The following is a 17615-nucleotide window of genomic DNA, read 5'->3' as shown; positions in this document are numbered from 1 at the left end:
TCTTCAACTTTAATTGCCCTTCTAACCTTTGTCTTATGTCTTTTTATTGTTTCTTTTTGTTTAGTGGTTAGGGCATGATCCCACCACAAATTTGAGACTTCCACTAAATCCATTAATCAGAAGCATGGCAACTTCTCTATTTGAATGACCGTTAAATTCATAGCCTATAGCACAAGTTGACATATTATTAAATATGTCATAGATTTCAAATTCTGGAGCTCCAATTTGGATACGCTACTGTCGTTGTAGGGCTGCTTCGCTCTAACAGCCTTATTCATCATTGATTGCTCCTATATTTCAATCAAAATGTTACATAAAAAGGGAGAAGATAAACTAACATTTGAAAATATTAAAAATTGTGAATCAAACATTACAATTCCCATGAAGTGGTCAACTTTACATCGATCAAAGGCAAATTGATCCCGACGTCTCTTTGTCAGCGTCAGGAAAAAGTTAAAATAATTTTTTAAATTTCAAGTTTTCCCTAACGTGGTCAACCGTGGCAACGTCGGCATACCCTGACGTCGACATGCAAGTAGATGTCGAGGAAACCTTTAATTAAAATAATATTTTCAATTTTTTTTCAACACCATGAAATTACACGTCGATAATGGCCCAACAATTGCTGACGTGTACTTTTACGGCATTAAGAAAAATTAAAAATATTATTCTAATTAAAGATTTCTAAACGTCTACATGCATGGCGTCGAGGAAACATTAGTCTATACCGACATCTTCAAAAGCACGTCAAAATAGAGGACCAATCCCGACACGTCTTCCCCGACATTGGGATAAGTGTTGTTTCTTGACTTCGTCTTTTCTGACATTTTTTTGTGCGACGGGATATCTCCAATTTCTTGTAGTGACAACTGCATTGATAGCAATCGCCTGACAAGTGGCCCATATTTAACTAAACAAGCAACGAAGAGATTGTAGCAATACACTCTCATCGACAAGTTCATCCTTCACATAAGTTCATAAATGTTAACGTTTACGACGAAAGCACTAAGGGGTTACATGGGAACAAGGGTTAGGCAAAATGAATCGGGCGTGGATCTCCCGACGCATAAAATGGATCTCCCGATGTCGTGTTTCTGATGCTGCATTTTATGCGTCGAGTTCCTCTATTTTATTGAAAAAAAATTTATCTGCACGTTTAAATTTCTTCAGCACCGACCCAAAACTCATCTTTTTTGCCAAGTTTTTTTCACTACTCTATATCTATCTTGCTTGAGAAGTTCGATGGTTAAAAAATCAAAAACAAGTTCTACCAATCTATTATTCTTTTTCCAGATAACCTTCCTTTCCTTTAAATAATAAATCAGACATCAAGAAAGTAAAAAAAGTACACAAAGGTCACAAACAAGGGAACACGTTAACAAATATAGATGTAAAAGATGAAAACGTTCCAGAATGAGTAAAATCGGTGAAGAGAGAGGGGTTTACATTCAAATTACCTCAAACAACACCACAGAGCAAGAGACAGAAATGAAGACGAAGGGAGTGGCGACAACGAGCAAAGCAACCACTGACGGCAACGGTTTCTTTCTAGCGACGGCGAGTAGAGCAACCCTAGCACCTATCTTTATAAATCTGTCCACTTCCCCTTCTTTGCAAATCTGGGAAGAGATTAGGGCTTATTAAAGGTTAACTCCCTACGCATAAAAAACTATGTCAAGAACTACAAATGCATATAGCAAAGCGTCAGAATTTCTCTTAGATCTCCCAAAGAGGTAAGTAACGTGTCGGGAGATAGTACCGCTCCTGAAGCACTAATTTGTGCATTGGGAGAGACCCTATCTCCCAACACAAGATCTTTCGATGGTTTAAAATGACATCGGAAGATCTAGAATTTCTTGTAGTATAAGAGGCGAACAAGTATGGCAAAGGCACCGAAAGGACGCTCGCCTGAATTTTAAAGCTAATAAACGTTTTGTATCCCCTCACAATATTAATACACACTACATTACAATTAGTTAATTAAATATTCTTACATGTCATGCCTACAAATTGAGTTCATTTTCCATTTCACTCCATCGCCATAATCACTTTGCACCACCAAATGCACCTCAATATATATAATTAGGGTAAAACATATTCTTCATATTCATATTGTATAGATTATACCACATAGGTTTAATTGTGCAATAGGTTCAATAGAAACATTAATTTCCTGAATTCGACCCTAGACTTACTATGAAACTCCCTTCGCTTGCACTTGGGCGATAGAGATGAAAACTTGTATTACATACATATCATGAGAAGATAAGCAATGCATAGATAGGATTTGCTCCTTTTATCGCATCATCCTAGTCTAGTCGCCTAATAGATCGCTTAATTAGAACTTAAACATCACATATCCATGAACAAAGTATGCACATAAGGAAACAAGTAGGGAGAATCCTAAAGACATGAAAATAAGGTTAAGAAAAGTTCAAAAAGAATTAAAAGTTAATACCTTTACCAACAAAGTGCATCTTTCTTTTTCGTGGCTCGATCATAGAAACTCCAAAGTTAAACGTACTTAGCTTGAAACAATTTTATGTTGAGTGACCTTTTAGGCATTTTCCCATTATGCATATAAAAGCATGCTGAAATGACTTGTGTTGATTTATCGGAAAGACTTTCACTCTAATAAGCCTTTAAGACAAGTAAGGATGGTGTTGCTAGGATGTAGGGGAATGTCGAGATCCGAACACCGAATCCTGATATGAACTCTAGACCTAAGGTGTTACACCTTGAGTATAGAAGTCAATAGAAATTTGTAAGTTAGATGTATACAAGCTTCCCAAAAACGGAAGTGTTATTGTAGGAGTGGAGTGTCAAATAACTCATAGATTTCTACGAATAATACTAGACGGGGAATATAACAAAATGGAACACAATAATTCTTCAACTCCGTCATCTGCTTCATATAAACTTAAAGCAACAATCGTCAACTGCTTCACATCTTGCGGCAGTGGAAGGAGTTGGAGCCACGAACTTGCGAATTTTTATATAATTGGAGCCACAAATCTCAGCAAGAAACTGAAGAGAAGACAAGATTCATACATAATCTTTTCCTATCAAACAATCCATTACTTCCTCAGGTTAGCCTATATGTGCACGTGTATTGTGTAAATGCAAAAAAAGAACATGTTTCTTCTGACGAGCTAAGTTCTAAATTCTTCTAACACATATTCTCCAATCTAGTATTGCCCTCCTGTGGACTTCTAGTGGCTGCCGCCTTAAACACACAAACACGACAACCAACACAAGATCAGAGAAAAACAACTCCAGATAAATCAGACTAAAACAAGTAAAATAATCAATTACCTTAACCCAAGAGCAATATAGATCGCTCTCATCGAACATAGCTTTGAAACAATCCTTTTCTTTATGAGAATCTCATAATGATTTCAGTCATTCTAAGAAACTCACAACAACAAAATGGACAACCAATAATGCGAATCCCACAGTATGGAATATTTCCACGAAACCTACAGCTTCAACGACCCTCCACTTGATGTTAACTTCATGTATCCTACATACAATTCAAAGAACTATGATTGTGTAGCCTTTCAGGAATTTCAGTCATTCTAAGAAACAAGCTACTACTAAAAAAGAATGTTAGTAAAGCTTGCAAGCATTGCTAAGTTATCATACTTACATAGAGTTAGAAACTAAATGGAATTATAAACCACTGATCTGAGTTAATAATTCTTTTCACACCTCGTAGCAGTACACAAATAAAGCAAAGAGCTAACATACACTGCTATTTATTCAAGCTTTGACAAAAAGAAAATGTTTGATTTTCAGTACGACGACGAAATAAAATTAACCAAAAACTTGCAAATATTTGAACTCACTGTTGTTCCACCCAGCTATTCACTCCGATCCGGCAGGCTCCACTTTAGGACCTTCTACACAAAGCACTAAACAAAACTATATATATTATCCTTTTTGTTGAATTAAAACTGACTCATAATCTAAGAATAGAATGCATACTAAATATATCTTTTGAACAAGTTGAAGAATAACCAAAACCAAGTTGAAGAATATAATGATCCTCAAATAAGCAAATAGAACGGTGGAAAAAGTCGTCGTCGCACTGACCGCTTGGTTAAAGGATACAAGTTACCGAAGGGAAACATTAGCACCAACGACAGAGCCACAAATCTAAGATTGAGAGGCAAAGGATGAAGTGGCAGAGGACGAATCAGAGATCAGCGGCGGACGTGTAAAGTAATCTGCGATTGAGACGCAGAGGATGAAGTGACGGCGGACGAATCAGGGATCAACGGCGTACAAGTAAAATAATCTGAGATTGAGATGTAGATGAATTAGAGTCTATCGGCCTTCTCTGTAGTTGGGACGCAGCGGAAGTGTCAGAGTATGGAATGAATCAATGGAAGCTTCTCGAGTGAGATTTGTGGGATTTGCCGTGAGTAGGGTTTGCCAAAATGATTCATTCACTTAAAAATCAAATGCTCTTTTTTAAGTTCCCTTTTAAAAAAAATGCATGGGTTACTCCGCGTTTTCATAAAATTATTAACGTTTTTTTAAAAACTGCCAAAGTATTTAAAATCACAGACGTCAAGATAGTATTTTTCTAGTAATAAGTTGTAATATTGAATTCAAGTAGTTGTATTAGGTTATTTGGGACGAGGGATTTATAAGTGTGTTTGAGAGTTCTTTTCATTCTCCATTGTAGTAGAACATGTAGTTACAAACAATTGGTTTTCTTTTTTTCTGTGTCAATTCTATTTAAAATTTTATGATTGATTGTTTATTTGATTTTAATTTGTAGAGTGGGAGTTTGAGATATAATTTAGTTTATTCTACATGCATTTATTTATATCTCGTATAAATTCTCAATAGTCATGTGAAACCAACTAAAGCAAACTTAGAGAGAGTTTTTCTTCTCTTTGGGTGTGTTCGTTACCCAATCATAATATAATGCAACAAAACACAACAACAACAAGATCATGAAGTGGGTGTTGAATATTAACAAGACTCGAGGAAGTTTGTTTGTGAGTTGTCCAAACATGTAACCTGCCGAGTATGATAATGCAAAAGCCCCAATTCCAATGCAAACATAAATGGTTGTAGTTTTGATATAGACAAGCCTATTTTATAGTCTTCCAATGATCTTTCTCAATAGCAAGAAATGATGAGCATGAAAGGGAAGCCCTTGCGGTAGCTACAAGCTTGAGCTCCTTGTTACCAATGTTATAGAATAAAAATAATGCATAAACTAATGGAGGCACTAAACCAAAAAATATGAAAGATAAGAAAGCAATGGTAAAATGGAAAAGACTATGCATCTTCTCTTTCAATTTTTCTTTCTAGTGACTCCATCTTCCCACTTCTTCGTATTCCACATTAGGCTTATTATTCATCCAGCGGAGCCTTGATAACTGCAAAGTATTTAAAGTAGATTCCACGAATAGACTAAGAAAACAGTTTCATGCATGAGAGAGAAAATATCATTTTTGAGTTAGCATATTTAATATATATGTGTATATATACATACATACACACATATATATCATATGCATATATCTACTCATTTTTTTTAGAAAATTATAGTAGGTGATAATTTGAGTATAGAGATTTACGGGCAAGTCACATTTTTTCCATTTTGTAGATATGACAAAATAATAAGTCCGACCCAAATGATATACCAAATACACATATATTTGTTTGATATACCGATATACATTATATACATTTGATACACAAATTTAGATATATAAAGGTTGAAAATGACAAAATATTAAAGACTTTTAATTTAATGGAAATTAAGTAAAAATATATCTAATGACATTCGACTCAATAAAGCAATGTGATATTGTTGTAAATAAGTTGATCTTTATCAACTTCAAAGCAAGGAAAAAAAAAAGTAAAACACTTTTTATTTTTTTGGTTGTTTGGGACAAGAAGTGAGTTATCATAGTTCTGTGTTATTATAGTTGGATTGTAATTAATTGTTTTTATTTGGAGTGTATATTATTTTAGTTTGGTTACAATGGTATGTGTTGGTGGTTTATATTTTTACAATAAATATATATTTTTCTTTTCCCAAATGTTTTTTAAAAAAATTCAAAATCTTGTCATAAATCTAAAAGTTGTTGGTTTATCAAGGGAGTATCAAGTGTATATCTCATGTATCAAATGTGTACCAAGTATATATTAAGTATATATCACGTGCATTTATATCAAGTATATATCATGTGTATCAAGTGTATATCAATTGTTGTATAACATATGTGTGTATCAAAGTGCATATTAATATAGTGTATCAAGTATATTTTAGTAGTGTATTAACTGTGTCAAGAGTATCTAGTGTATATCAGGTGTCTCGGATGAATTAAGCTTGTTTGTTGTCATTTTTACAAAATTAAATAATTTTGTGCAATGGGCCCAATTTTATAAACTTATTTTGGCAAACATAACTGAAGTTTTTTTTTTATGTATTTTCTTCAAACCTTTCCATTTTAGTTCCATAGTTTTCTTTTCTCATTTTTCCAATCACACGAGGAAAAACTAGATAGGACCTCTCGTTACATTTCTTGCATATATAATCATTAAATAGTTCTTTTCCCATATTAGTATAATCTTTTGTTATAATTTTGCAAGCACAAGAACAAGAGAGTTCTTTACTAATCAAGAAAAATCAAAGGGCACATTTTAAAAGCAGTGGACGAAAATAGAATAAAAATTAGGGGTCTTTGAAAAAATATAAAAAAAAAATGCAAAATATTTACACTTCATAGAACAATTCCAAAAACGAAAAAAGTCCAAAGGCTCACCGTGTAAAATACCAAAAATACCCTGTCAACCACACCGTCAACCACGCGATCGTTTAGATATGGTTATTATTTGAGATGCGATAGTTTAGATATGATTACAATTTATACGTGATCGTTTAGATATGACTACAATTTATCTTTTCAATTCCATCGTTTTATTTTGTTACACGATCGTTTAATTTGGTCACGTTCAAATTTGATTACACGATCGTTTAGATATGGTCGTTTAGATTTGGGAACCAAAATCTAAATGATTTGTTTTTTCAAAATTTGGTACACGATTTTTTTAATTCTTTTGGTACACGATCGTTTAGATTTCTTTCCACGATCGTTTACATTTGGCTATTCGAATCCAAATGATTTTTTTTTCAAGATTCATTATACACGCTCTATTTTTTTTTACATGATTGTTTACTTTTTTACACAATGGTTTACGTTTGGCTACTCCAATCTAAATGATTTTTTTCAAGATTCTTTATACACGATCTTTTAGATTTTGCTATTTTTTGTACACGACGTGAAAAACAAGGAAAAGAAGAAAGACGATGGAAAAGAGAAAAAAAAAGCAGAAACGAAGAAAAACGATGGATAGATTAAACGACGTAAATAAAAAATTAAAAAATAAGAAAGATGATGGAAAGAAATTGCAGAAAAAAGTAGGAAAGAAGAAAGACGAAATCACAGAAGGAAGACGATGAAAGAAATAGCAGGAGGAAGACGAATCGCGAGGAAGAAAAGAAAGATAGAATGACAAACTTGAAATATTCAAAAAATCACTAATTTTATGGGATTTGTTACATGGGCCGTAAATAGTTTGGTGTTTTGTTACATTTACAAAAGTTTCCCCAAAACTTAACATTAATTTTAAAATTTAAAAGATACCAAAATAAACTAAAAAAAGAATAAATAGAAGCAACCAAAATAGTATCTCATTATTAAAAGTTTAAACCCAACTGGATTCTAATTAGAATTAATTTCCATATAACAATATAATAAAATGAAATAAAATTTAGTAAAATATTATAGTCTATCCATGATGGACTGCGATAAACTAAGATAGAGCACTATATTTGTCTATCATGATAGACACAAATACTAGTTAATCTTGATAGACACAAATAGTAGTTAATCTTGATTTTCGTGGTTCATCACAGATAAATTGCGATAGTTTGCTATATTTATAAATATTTTCATAATTTTTGTTATTAAAAAGTGATTTTCCTATTAAACTAAGGGTCTATTTGAATTGACTAGAGATAAAAGATTATTCTTCAAAAATTATTTTTATTTATTTATTTATTTTTTTTTATTTTTTTTGTAAAAGGTGCTAAGCCAAACTAAACTTTTGGAAAGTGCTTCCAAAGCTAGTTAGATGGAATTTGAGAGGAGAAAAGTATCACTTAGGTTATGTCTAATGAGAAAGAGACCAGTAAACAAGTTTATCAATGCAAGTGCTACTATATTCCCCGCAATACAATTATGTATGTATGAATGAATGAATGAATTATTTATGATTGAAGTCGAACAAACATTAACTTTTAAGTAGAGAAGAAAATGGGAAAATTTTGAGAAATAGCATTTTTTTGTTTTATATTTTCAAAGTAGCAAGTTTTAAAAAATTCGTAATTATTTTTTCTCTGGGTCAAATATCGGCCAAGATTGAACCCAAATTTCTTCCCAAAATTTAAAAACCTATCTGAAGAAAATTTCTCGATCTCTCTCTGTTGAGTGCCTCACTGAGATAGTGTATTTTTCATTGGCCTCAAGAAAACTAATAATGGAATAAGGAAAACTTGGGGACCTCTTAGGCGAACCTTAGCCCAAGATCATATTACATAATGTTTATGTTCTTTAGCTCAGGACATCTCTGGGCAGCCTTAGTCCGAGATCATGTTACATAATGCTTATGTTTTTTAGCTCGGGGCATCTTGGGACAACCTTATCCCGAGATCATATTACTTAATGCTTCATATATCCAAAGTTTCTTGTTACGCTGTTTGGCTTCTTTGTCTTTATTTTTAAATTTTTAATAAAAAAAATGCACTATCTCAATGATGCACTCGACTGAGAGAGACTGAGAAATTTCCTTTAAAGTGTTTTTTTTTTAATTTGGGAAGAATCTTAGATCCTGAGAGAAATAAAACTACGAGTTTTATAAAAATGTGCTATTTTTTAAATGTAAAATAATAAAAAAAAAGTGTTAGTTTTGTGAATTTCCCAAGAAAATGAAAAAGGGTTACCATCTAAAAAATTGGCACTTGATGCAGAAGTTGCAATGACTAAACTTGTGATTGATTCGAACAAACCACCAACTACTATAATTTTCTCAATTTTCCACTTTCTAATTATTCAAACCATATTATTTTGTTGGGTCGTATGATCTTCTATTCCTCCTGAAGAGTTTCCTGCTCTTAGATCTGGACATTCTGTTGAAAATTAAACATGTAAGAATTAATTTATGAGAGTTAAGAAATTAAAAGATGTGAGAGTTAAAATGTTAGAGTTAATTTAGTAAGAGTTTTACATTAGTTAAATGTAGGATTTAAATTGTTGTATTTAATTATAGTGTGAGTTATGCTTACGACAATCCTATAAATAGGATTGAAATGTTGTAATCTAAATCATCCAAGTGTGATTTGAATACACACGAAAATTCTTCCAATAAGTTTTTGTTTCCTCTTAAATATTTCAGTTGGTGATTATTTATTTGGGGTGTTCATCACATGCTTCCAACAAAGTGGTATCAAAGCTTGAGTTTGATGTGAAAAAAATTGTTTTTGCAAATGGCAAACAACAATTCAATTCCCTTCCAAGTACCTCAGCTTACGAAAGGCAATTATAACAGTTGGTATATTCGCATGAAAGCTTTATTTGGTTCACAAGATATATGGGACATTGTTAATAATGGTTATGAAGAACCAGAAAGTGATGCGGCTTTGAGTCAAGCTCAACAAGAAGCTTTACAAAATACAAAGTAAAAAGATCAAAAGGCTCTCACCATCATTCATCAAGCCATTGATGATTCCAATTTTGAGAAAATTTCTAGAGCAACTACTGCACATAAAACATGTCAAATTTTGGAGAATAAGTAAAAATGAGTAAATCAAGTCAAGAAGGTTCGTCTTCAAAAATTGAGAGGTGATTATGAATCATTGCATATAAAGGAGTCTGAATCAGTTTCATATTATACTTCAAGATTGCTAGCAGTAGTAAATGAAATGAAAAGATATGGTAAGACAATAAGTGATGAGCATGTAGTAGAAAAGATACTTCGCTCATTAGATGAAAGATTCAATTTCATCGTTGTAGCTATTGAAGAATCAAAGGATTTGAGTACAATGTCCATTAATCAACTTATGGGTTCTGTATAAACCCATGAAGAGAAGCTTCTTAAGAAGAACAAGCAGACGACTGAGCAACTTTTTCAGTCAAAATTGAAATTAAAAGACAAGGAAGACAGCCTAGAAAAAGGCAATCGAGGTCGAGGATGTGGTGGTAATCGTAAACATGGTGATTTCAGAGATTGAGGTCGAGGAAACTACGATCAAAGAAAATTTGATGAGAGTAATTCAAACTCAAATTCATCAAGAGGTACTGAAAAACAACATTATTCGAGGTTAAGTGAAGAAAGATCAAATAATGACAGGAGGTCTGATAAAAGACAAGTTGAATTATATAATTGTCATAAATTCAACCATTATTCATAGGAATGCAGAAATAGAGTTGAAGGAAATGCAAATTATGCTGATAAAGATGAAGAAAGCGGTAATTCATTGTTGCTTCTAGCATGCAAAGATGTGGAAATATGTGAAAACAGTGCATGGAATCTCGATAGTGGTGCAAACAATCGAATGTGTGAAAGTAAATCAATGTTCGTGAAGCTTGATGAATCTATTGGTGGCGATATCATATTTGGTGATGCTAAAAAAATTCCAGTTAAAAGAAAAGGTAAAATTTTGATCAATTTGAAGAATGGGAAGCATGAGTTTATCTCTAATGTTTATTATATGCCTAATATGAAGAACATTTTAAGTTTGGGACAACGCTTAGAGAAAGGCTATAATATTTTGATGAAGGATTATAGTCTTTTGATAAGAGATAATCATGACAAAATGATTGTTAAAGTGTAAATGACAAAAAATACAATGTTTCTATTAAACATTCAAACTGATGTTGCTAAATGTTTAAAGTCATGTTTGAAAGATCTAAATTGGATCTGGCACTTGAGATTTGGGCATTTGAATTTTGATGACTTGAGGCTATTAGCTAGGAAGAACATGGTGAAAGGGTTGCCATATGTCAAACATTCAGATCGATTTTGTGAAGGTTGTCTTTATGGCAAACAATCAAGGAAGACTTTTCCACAAGATTTGTCTTCAAGAGCAAGGAGACCACTAGAGTTAGTTCACATTGATCTTTGTGGACCGATCAAACCAAGTTATTTTGGTAAGAATAACTATTTCTTTTTATTTATTAATAATTTCAATCGATAAACTTGGGTTTACTTTGTCAAGGAGAAATAAAAAATATTTGGCATGTTTGAGATTTAAAGCTCTTGTTGAAAAAGAAAGTGGTTATTACATTAAAGCTTTGAGATCAGACAGGAGTGGAGAATTCACTTTAAATGAATTCAAAACTTTTTGCGCAGAAAATGGAATTCGTTGATCTATGACAGTTTCATTTACTCCTCAACAAAATGGCATTGTTGAAAGGAAGAATCGAACAATACTTAACATGGCTCGAAGAAAGTTGAAGAGCAAGAATATGCCAAAAGAATTTTGGGCACAGGTTGTTAAATGTGCAGTGTACTTGTCAAATCGTTCCCTTACTAAAAGTTTATAGAACAAAACTCCTCAACAAGCATGGACTAGAAGAAAACCATCCATTGCTCATTTGAGAGTATTTGGATGTATCACTTGTGCGCATATACCTGATCAAAGGTGTAGTAAGCTTAACGATGAAAGTGAGAAACATGTTTCTTGTGAGCTATGATGCAAGCTCAAAATGCTACAAACTTTATAATTCTGTTACAAAGAAGACAATGATAAGCAGAGATGTCGTGTTTGATGAAGAAGTATCTTAGATTGGAATGATGAACCAGAAGACTACAGATTTTTGCTTTTTTTTTTTTATGATCATGATGAGCCTAGTGACATTGCTTCTCCAACAACACCACCAACATCGCCAATCACTCCATATCAAAGCACACCTTCATCATCTGCAAGTTCAAGTGAAGGGCCCCGTGGCATGAGAAGCTTACAAAACATAAAGCTACACAGAATCAATTGGCAAGAGGTCAACGATTATGTGAGTTACTCAAACAATCCCAATAAGCGCCTTTGAATTTTGAAGAAGCTACGCAAAATTACAAATGGAGCTATGGATGAAGAGATAAAAGCCATAAAAAAGAAGATATGTGGAAACTTTCTACTCTTTCAAATGGAAAGAAAGAAGTAGGTGTCAAATGAGTGTTCAAGACAAAAAGAAATGAAAAGGGAGAAGCGGAGAGATACAAAGCAAGATTAGTTGCAAAAGAATATTATCAAAGAAAAGGCATTGATTATGATGAATTACTTGCTTCTATTGCTCGTTTGGAAACCATAAAGTTGTTAATTGCACTTGCTGTTTAAAATAATTGGAAGATCTTTCAGATGGATGTCAAATTGGTATTTTTGAATGGATATCTAGAAGAAGAAGTTTACTTAGAAGGTTATTTTGTGAAAGGCCAAGAGGATAAAGTTCTAAAATTGAAGAAGGCATTGTATGAATTGAAACAAGCACCAAGAATGTGGAATAGCAAAATCAACAATTATTTCCTTGATAATGGGTATTTGAGGTGTCCTTATGAACATTCTCTTTATATTAAGACTAATGGTCATGGAGATATTTTGGTGGTTTGTTTATATGTGGATGACTTAATTTTTATAGAAAGTTGTGCAAGTATATTTGAAGATCTTAAGAAGGCGATGACCCAAGAATTTGACATGATGGATATAGGACTAATGTCATATTATCTTGGCATTGAGGTGATCAGAGGAAGGTATTTTCATCTCTCAATAACAATATACTAAAGAAATTCTAGAGAAGTTCAATATGATCAACTCTAAGCGTGTCATAACTCTAATTGAAACTGAGACCAAACTGTCCAAATATGAAGGAGATGATGTTGATCCTTCATATTTCAAAAGTTTGGTTGGGAGTTTGAGATATTTGACTTGCACACGATCAGATATCCTTTTCAGTGTTGGATTGGTGAGTCGATTTATGAAATCTCCTACAACTACTCATTTGAAAGTGGCATAGAGAATTCATCATTACCTCAAAGGTATGCTTGACTATGAGTTATTTTATTCTTCATCTAAAGAATTCAAGCTTGAAGACTATTGTGATAGTGACTGGACTGGAGATACTAATGATCGGAAGAGCACTAGTGGATATATTTTTTTTGTTGGTAATACTGCATTTACTTGGCGTTCTAAGAAGCAACCTATTGTGACATTATCCACTTGTGAGGCAGAATACGTTGTTGTAGCGTCATGTGTTTGTCATGTAGTTTGGTTAAGAAATTTGTTAAAGACAATTGGAATTTTGCAAGATGATCCAACTTTGATCCATGTAGACAGTAAGTCAACAATTGCTTTAGCAAAGAATCCTGTGTTCAGTGATCGTAGCAAACTCATCGATACAAGATTGCATTTCAAGAAAGAAGGTTCAAGCTGAATATGTGAAGACTAAAGATCAAATTGTAGATATCTTCACAAAGCCACTCAAAGTTAATGTGTTTAACAAGTTAAGAAATTTGCTAGGAGTTTTTTTTTCTTCAGAAAACAGGTTTAAGGAAGGATGTTGAAAATTAAACATGTAAGTTATAAGTGAATTAATTTATGAGATTTAAGAAATTAAAGGATATGAGAGTTAAAATGTTAGGAGTTAATTTAGTAACAGTTTTACAATAGTTAAACGTAGGATTGAAATTGTTGTATTTAATTATAGTATGAGTTATGCTTATGACAATCCTATAAATAGGATTGAAATGTTGTAATCTAAATTATCCAAGTGTGAGTTAATACACACAAAAGTCATCCAATAAGTTTTTGTTTCCTCTCACATATTCCAGTTGGTGATTATTTATTTAGGGTGTTCATTATACACTTCCAACACATTCTCCTCCATTGTTTTTTTTTTTTTTGTCGACCCCTTAAGATTTTTAGGTAAAGAAAAAACTAATAATAATAAAAGACAAGCAATCAGTGTATAATAAAAATACTATTTGAATCATCATGAATGTGCATGAAAATAAAACAAAATTTAAAGACAACCGATAAATAAGTGAAAAAAGTCCCATAACCAATAGAAAATTGTGGGGAAGATTCAAATATTAGACCGGAGGAGGAGCAACGCACTCTATTTCATAAGGATTTTGAAGTCTTTCCTTTTGCTTGAATAACACACCCCTCAGGATGGATTTGGATGTAATATCATTCCAAGCTTTATGAACTCTGATACCATATTTGATGATATGAAGTTTTATTTCAAAATTAATTGGTAACCAAAATAGTAGCACATTTTATCTTATGAAGATAGTGTGAGATCTCTTAGTTTTTCGAATTCTCAACATAAAAAATAGTTGTTTTATTCTTATAATTTTTCTTTTTCTAAAATTAATTCGACGAGATCATCTTTTCAAGTATTATACATACCAATCATAGGGAAAAGCTATGGTCACAAGAATCTACCAAATAGGAAAAAATTAAAATAAAGCGTTTAGGCCTTTATAGTCATTTGCTTTAATTTTTAAGTTAAAATTAAGCTTATGTTGAAGAAATTGGCACTTAATAAAGAGACACTCACTTGGAAGAATGAAAGTTTTATTAAGACAATTTACTATTGATGAACACCTTTGGAGAAAACACTCACTCACTTTCACTCAAAGTTTCTTACTAACTCTCTTTCTCTTTTCCTTACTTTTCTTTCTTGCTTTGATTTTTGCTTGGTCCACAAATGAGGATCACACCTCTATTTATAGGCATGAATTCCTTGGAGCCCAAGCTAAAAAGAGTCTTTAGAGTTCTACCTATTTTAGATATTTATTTACATAATTCTAGATATTTCTCTCTTATCCCTATCTAAAAGAATTCTCTAGAATTCTTTATCATATAAAATCTAAGATATTTCTAGGTTTCTTCTTTGGGATAGTTGCAAATGTAACAATTATATTCAAAATAATTAAGTATATAGCAACATTTAAAAAAAATTACAAATATACAAAATCTGTCAAAATCTATCGATGATAGGAGTCTATCACTGATAAACCATATAGTAAATATTGGTCTATCACTGATAAACCATAAGAGTCTATCAACGATAGAAGTCTACCACTGATAGACTTTGCTATATTTGCAATTTTTTTAAAATATTGCTACATACTTAATAATTATTCTAAAAATTGCTACCTATTATAATTACCCTTCTTCTTTAATTTACATAATTCTAGAATTTTAATCTACTCATTTACTATCTCTAGAAGATATTAGTTAGTGTTGCTATATACTTTTACACTCCCCCTCAACACTAACTATCCTTGGTCTTTCAATCATCCCGAGTTGCTGCAGAAACTTCATATGCTTGGTTGTGGGTAAACCTTTCGTGAAAATATCTGCAATTTGGTTTTCAGCCTTTATTGGCTTCATTTCAATTTCCTCTTGAAGTACCTTTTCTCTTATAAAGTGATAGTCTAACTCCACATGCTTGGTCCTTGCATGGAAGACTGAATTCTCAACTAAGCGAACTGCAGATAGGTTGTCACAATATAAAGTTACTGCATGATTAATCTCTTGGTGCAAATCCTTCATTAGTTGTTTTATCCACATATTTTCTTGTGTTGCTCTATACTCTACCTCTGTGGTACATAAGGCAACTATTGGTTGTCTCTTGCTACACCAAGAAACTGCTCCACAACCAAGTTTAAACAAGTACCCAGTAGTTGATCGTCGTGTATCATGATCTCCTGCATAATCATTATCACAGAAACCTTCTAACTTGCAATCCTACCATTTCTTATATAAAAGGCCATATTCAGTTGTTCCTTTGAGATATCTTAAAAATTCTCCGAACTGCTTCAAGATGAGGCTTCTTTGGTTTCTGCTTGTAACAACTTACAACTCTGACAGAGTATGAGATATCAGGTCTTATTAAGGTAAGGTAGATCAAACTACCTACCAACTAATGGTACATTATTGGATCTGCAAGATCTTTGCCTTCATGCATGTAGAACTTTTTGTTCTCTATTAGTGTGATATTGACTTGCAGTCACTCATACCATACTTCTGTAGAAGATCCTTCACATATTTTTGTTGTCCAAGAAAGTGCTTTAGTTCTCCAAGTTTCTTCATTTCAAAGCGGATTAGTAGGTTCTGCTTTATTTGTCGAACTTCTTCTTTGTGGTCTCCTATTGTGATTAGATTATCCACATAAACTAATATAATTGCGACCTTTGAGTCTCGAGCTTTGACAAATAAACTGAAATCTGCTAAAGCTACTGTAAAGCCACTTTCAACAAGAAATTCTGCAATCTTTTCGTACCAGGCTCTTGGCGCTTGCTTCAAGCCATATAAAGTCTTTCTTAGCTTACAAATATAGTTATGATGATGAATTTTATCCTCAAATCCTTTTAGTTGCTCCATATATATATTTATATCTTGATCCAACTCTCCATTTAAGAAGGCATTCTTAACATCCATTTGCCATAGCTTCGAGTCCTTACTAGCAGCCAGTGCCAATAAGACTCGAACAGTGGTAAGCTTTGCTACTAGACTGAACGTCTCATCATAGTCCATACCATATTGTTGAGAAAATCCTCCAGCGACCAATCGAGCTTTGTGTCTCTCGACTATTCCATCTGTTCGTGTTTTAACTTTGTAAATTCATTTACATGATATGGGTTTAACATCCTTAGGCTTCGACACCAAGTCCCACGTATGATTCATTTTTAATGCGTCAACTTCTTCTTCCATGGCTTTTCTCCATTGGATGCTTTATGACACTTCTTCGTATGCTGCTGACTCTTCAAATATTGCTAATGCTGCATCTACATATCTGGAATTTGGTTTTTTTTATTTTGGTTGACCTCCTAACAAAAGTGTGATCGTGACTATTGGTGTTAGAGACAAGTTAGCTCATGAAGCTGAAAAGCTATTATCATGTCGACTACGAAATAGTTAGGAAAGTCCCACATTGGTCGGTTAGTTGAGATAGAGGTGCGATACTCTATTTATTGAAGTCCCTGATCAAATTCCATTCCTTAAGGCTCGACTAAAGGAAGTCTCTGATAATGGCAATGAATCGATGTTGTAGCTAGCCGCTTAGATGGAATTCTCGTCAAAGAGTTGATGATAAGAGTTGACATTCTAGAAACAAAAATTAAACACCTTTAAACCTCATGCATGTAGACAACTCGATGGACTATGTTGTGCAAAAGTTAGTTATGCAAAGGCAAAGGTAAACCTCACCATGAGAGCGATGGAAAATCAAGCCCTATTTGTGGGGGCAGTCCAAACCAACAAGATAGTGATATTCAAGACCAATCCCTTCTGTAAGGCTTGTGATGCAAAAACCCTCAAAACTTCATCTTTGACATGGAACAATACTTTAGAGCCATGAATATGGTTATTGAAGATTAAAAGATCACTTTGGCAACGATGCACTTCAAAAAGGACACCAAACTATTATGGAGGTCCCATTCGTGGACATGTAAGAGGGTCGATGCACAATCACACATTGGATAGACTGAAGCAACAGTTACATTCTCAACTCATCCCAAAA

At 33.0% G+C, this 17615-nt stretch overlaps 1 long non-coding RNA gene across 4 annotated transcripts; it reads right to left on the bottom strand.

Moving 5' to 3' along the window:
• Window positions 1-275: 275 nt before the first annotated feature.
• LOC103497579 (uncharacterized) lies at window positions 276-4465 on the bottom strand. 4 transcript variants are annotated; one of them, XR_001763768.2, is made up of 5 exons: window positions 3849-4465; window positions 3316-3523; window positions 2459-3226; window positions 1458-1619; window positions 276-290 (listed from the first exon to the last, which is right to left on the bottom strand). It is a non-coding gene; the product is annotated as an uncharacterized LOC103497579 (long non-coding RNA). The 4 variants fall into 4 exon arrangements; XR_001763769.2 differs by lacking the exon at window positions 276-290 and adding an exon at window positions 404-869; XR_007815910.1 differs by lacking the exon at window positions 276-290 and having other exon boundaries at window positions 1355-1619; window positions 3849-3914; window positions 4096-4465.
• Window positions 4466-17615: the final 13150 nt, after the last annotated feature.

The sequence above is a fragment of the Cucumis melo genome, chromosome 1 (assembly GCF_025177605.1).
Source record: "Cucumis melo cultivar AY chromosome 1, USDA_Cmelo_AY_1.0, whole genome shotgun sequence".
NCBI classification, from domain to species: Eukaryota; Viridiplantae; Streptophyta; class Magnoliopsida; order Cucurbitales; family Cucurbitaceae; genus Cucumis; species Cucumis melo.
The sequence above is the reverse complement of the archived record's forward strand: the minus strand, read 5'-3'. Positions and strand labels throughout refer to the sequence as shown.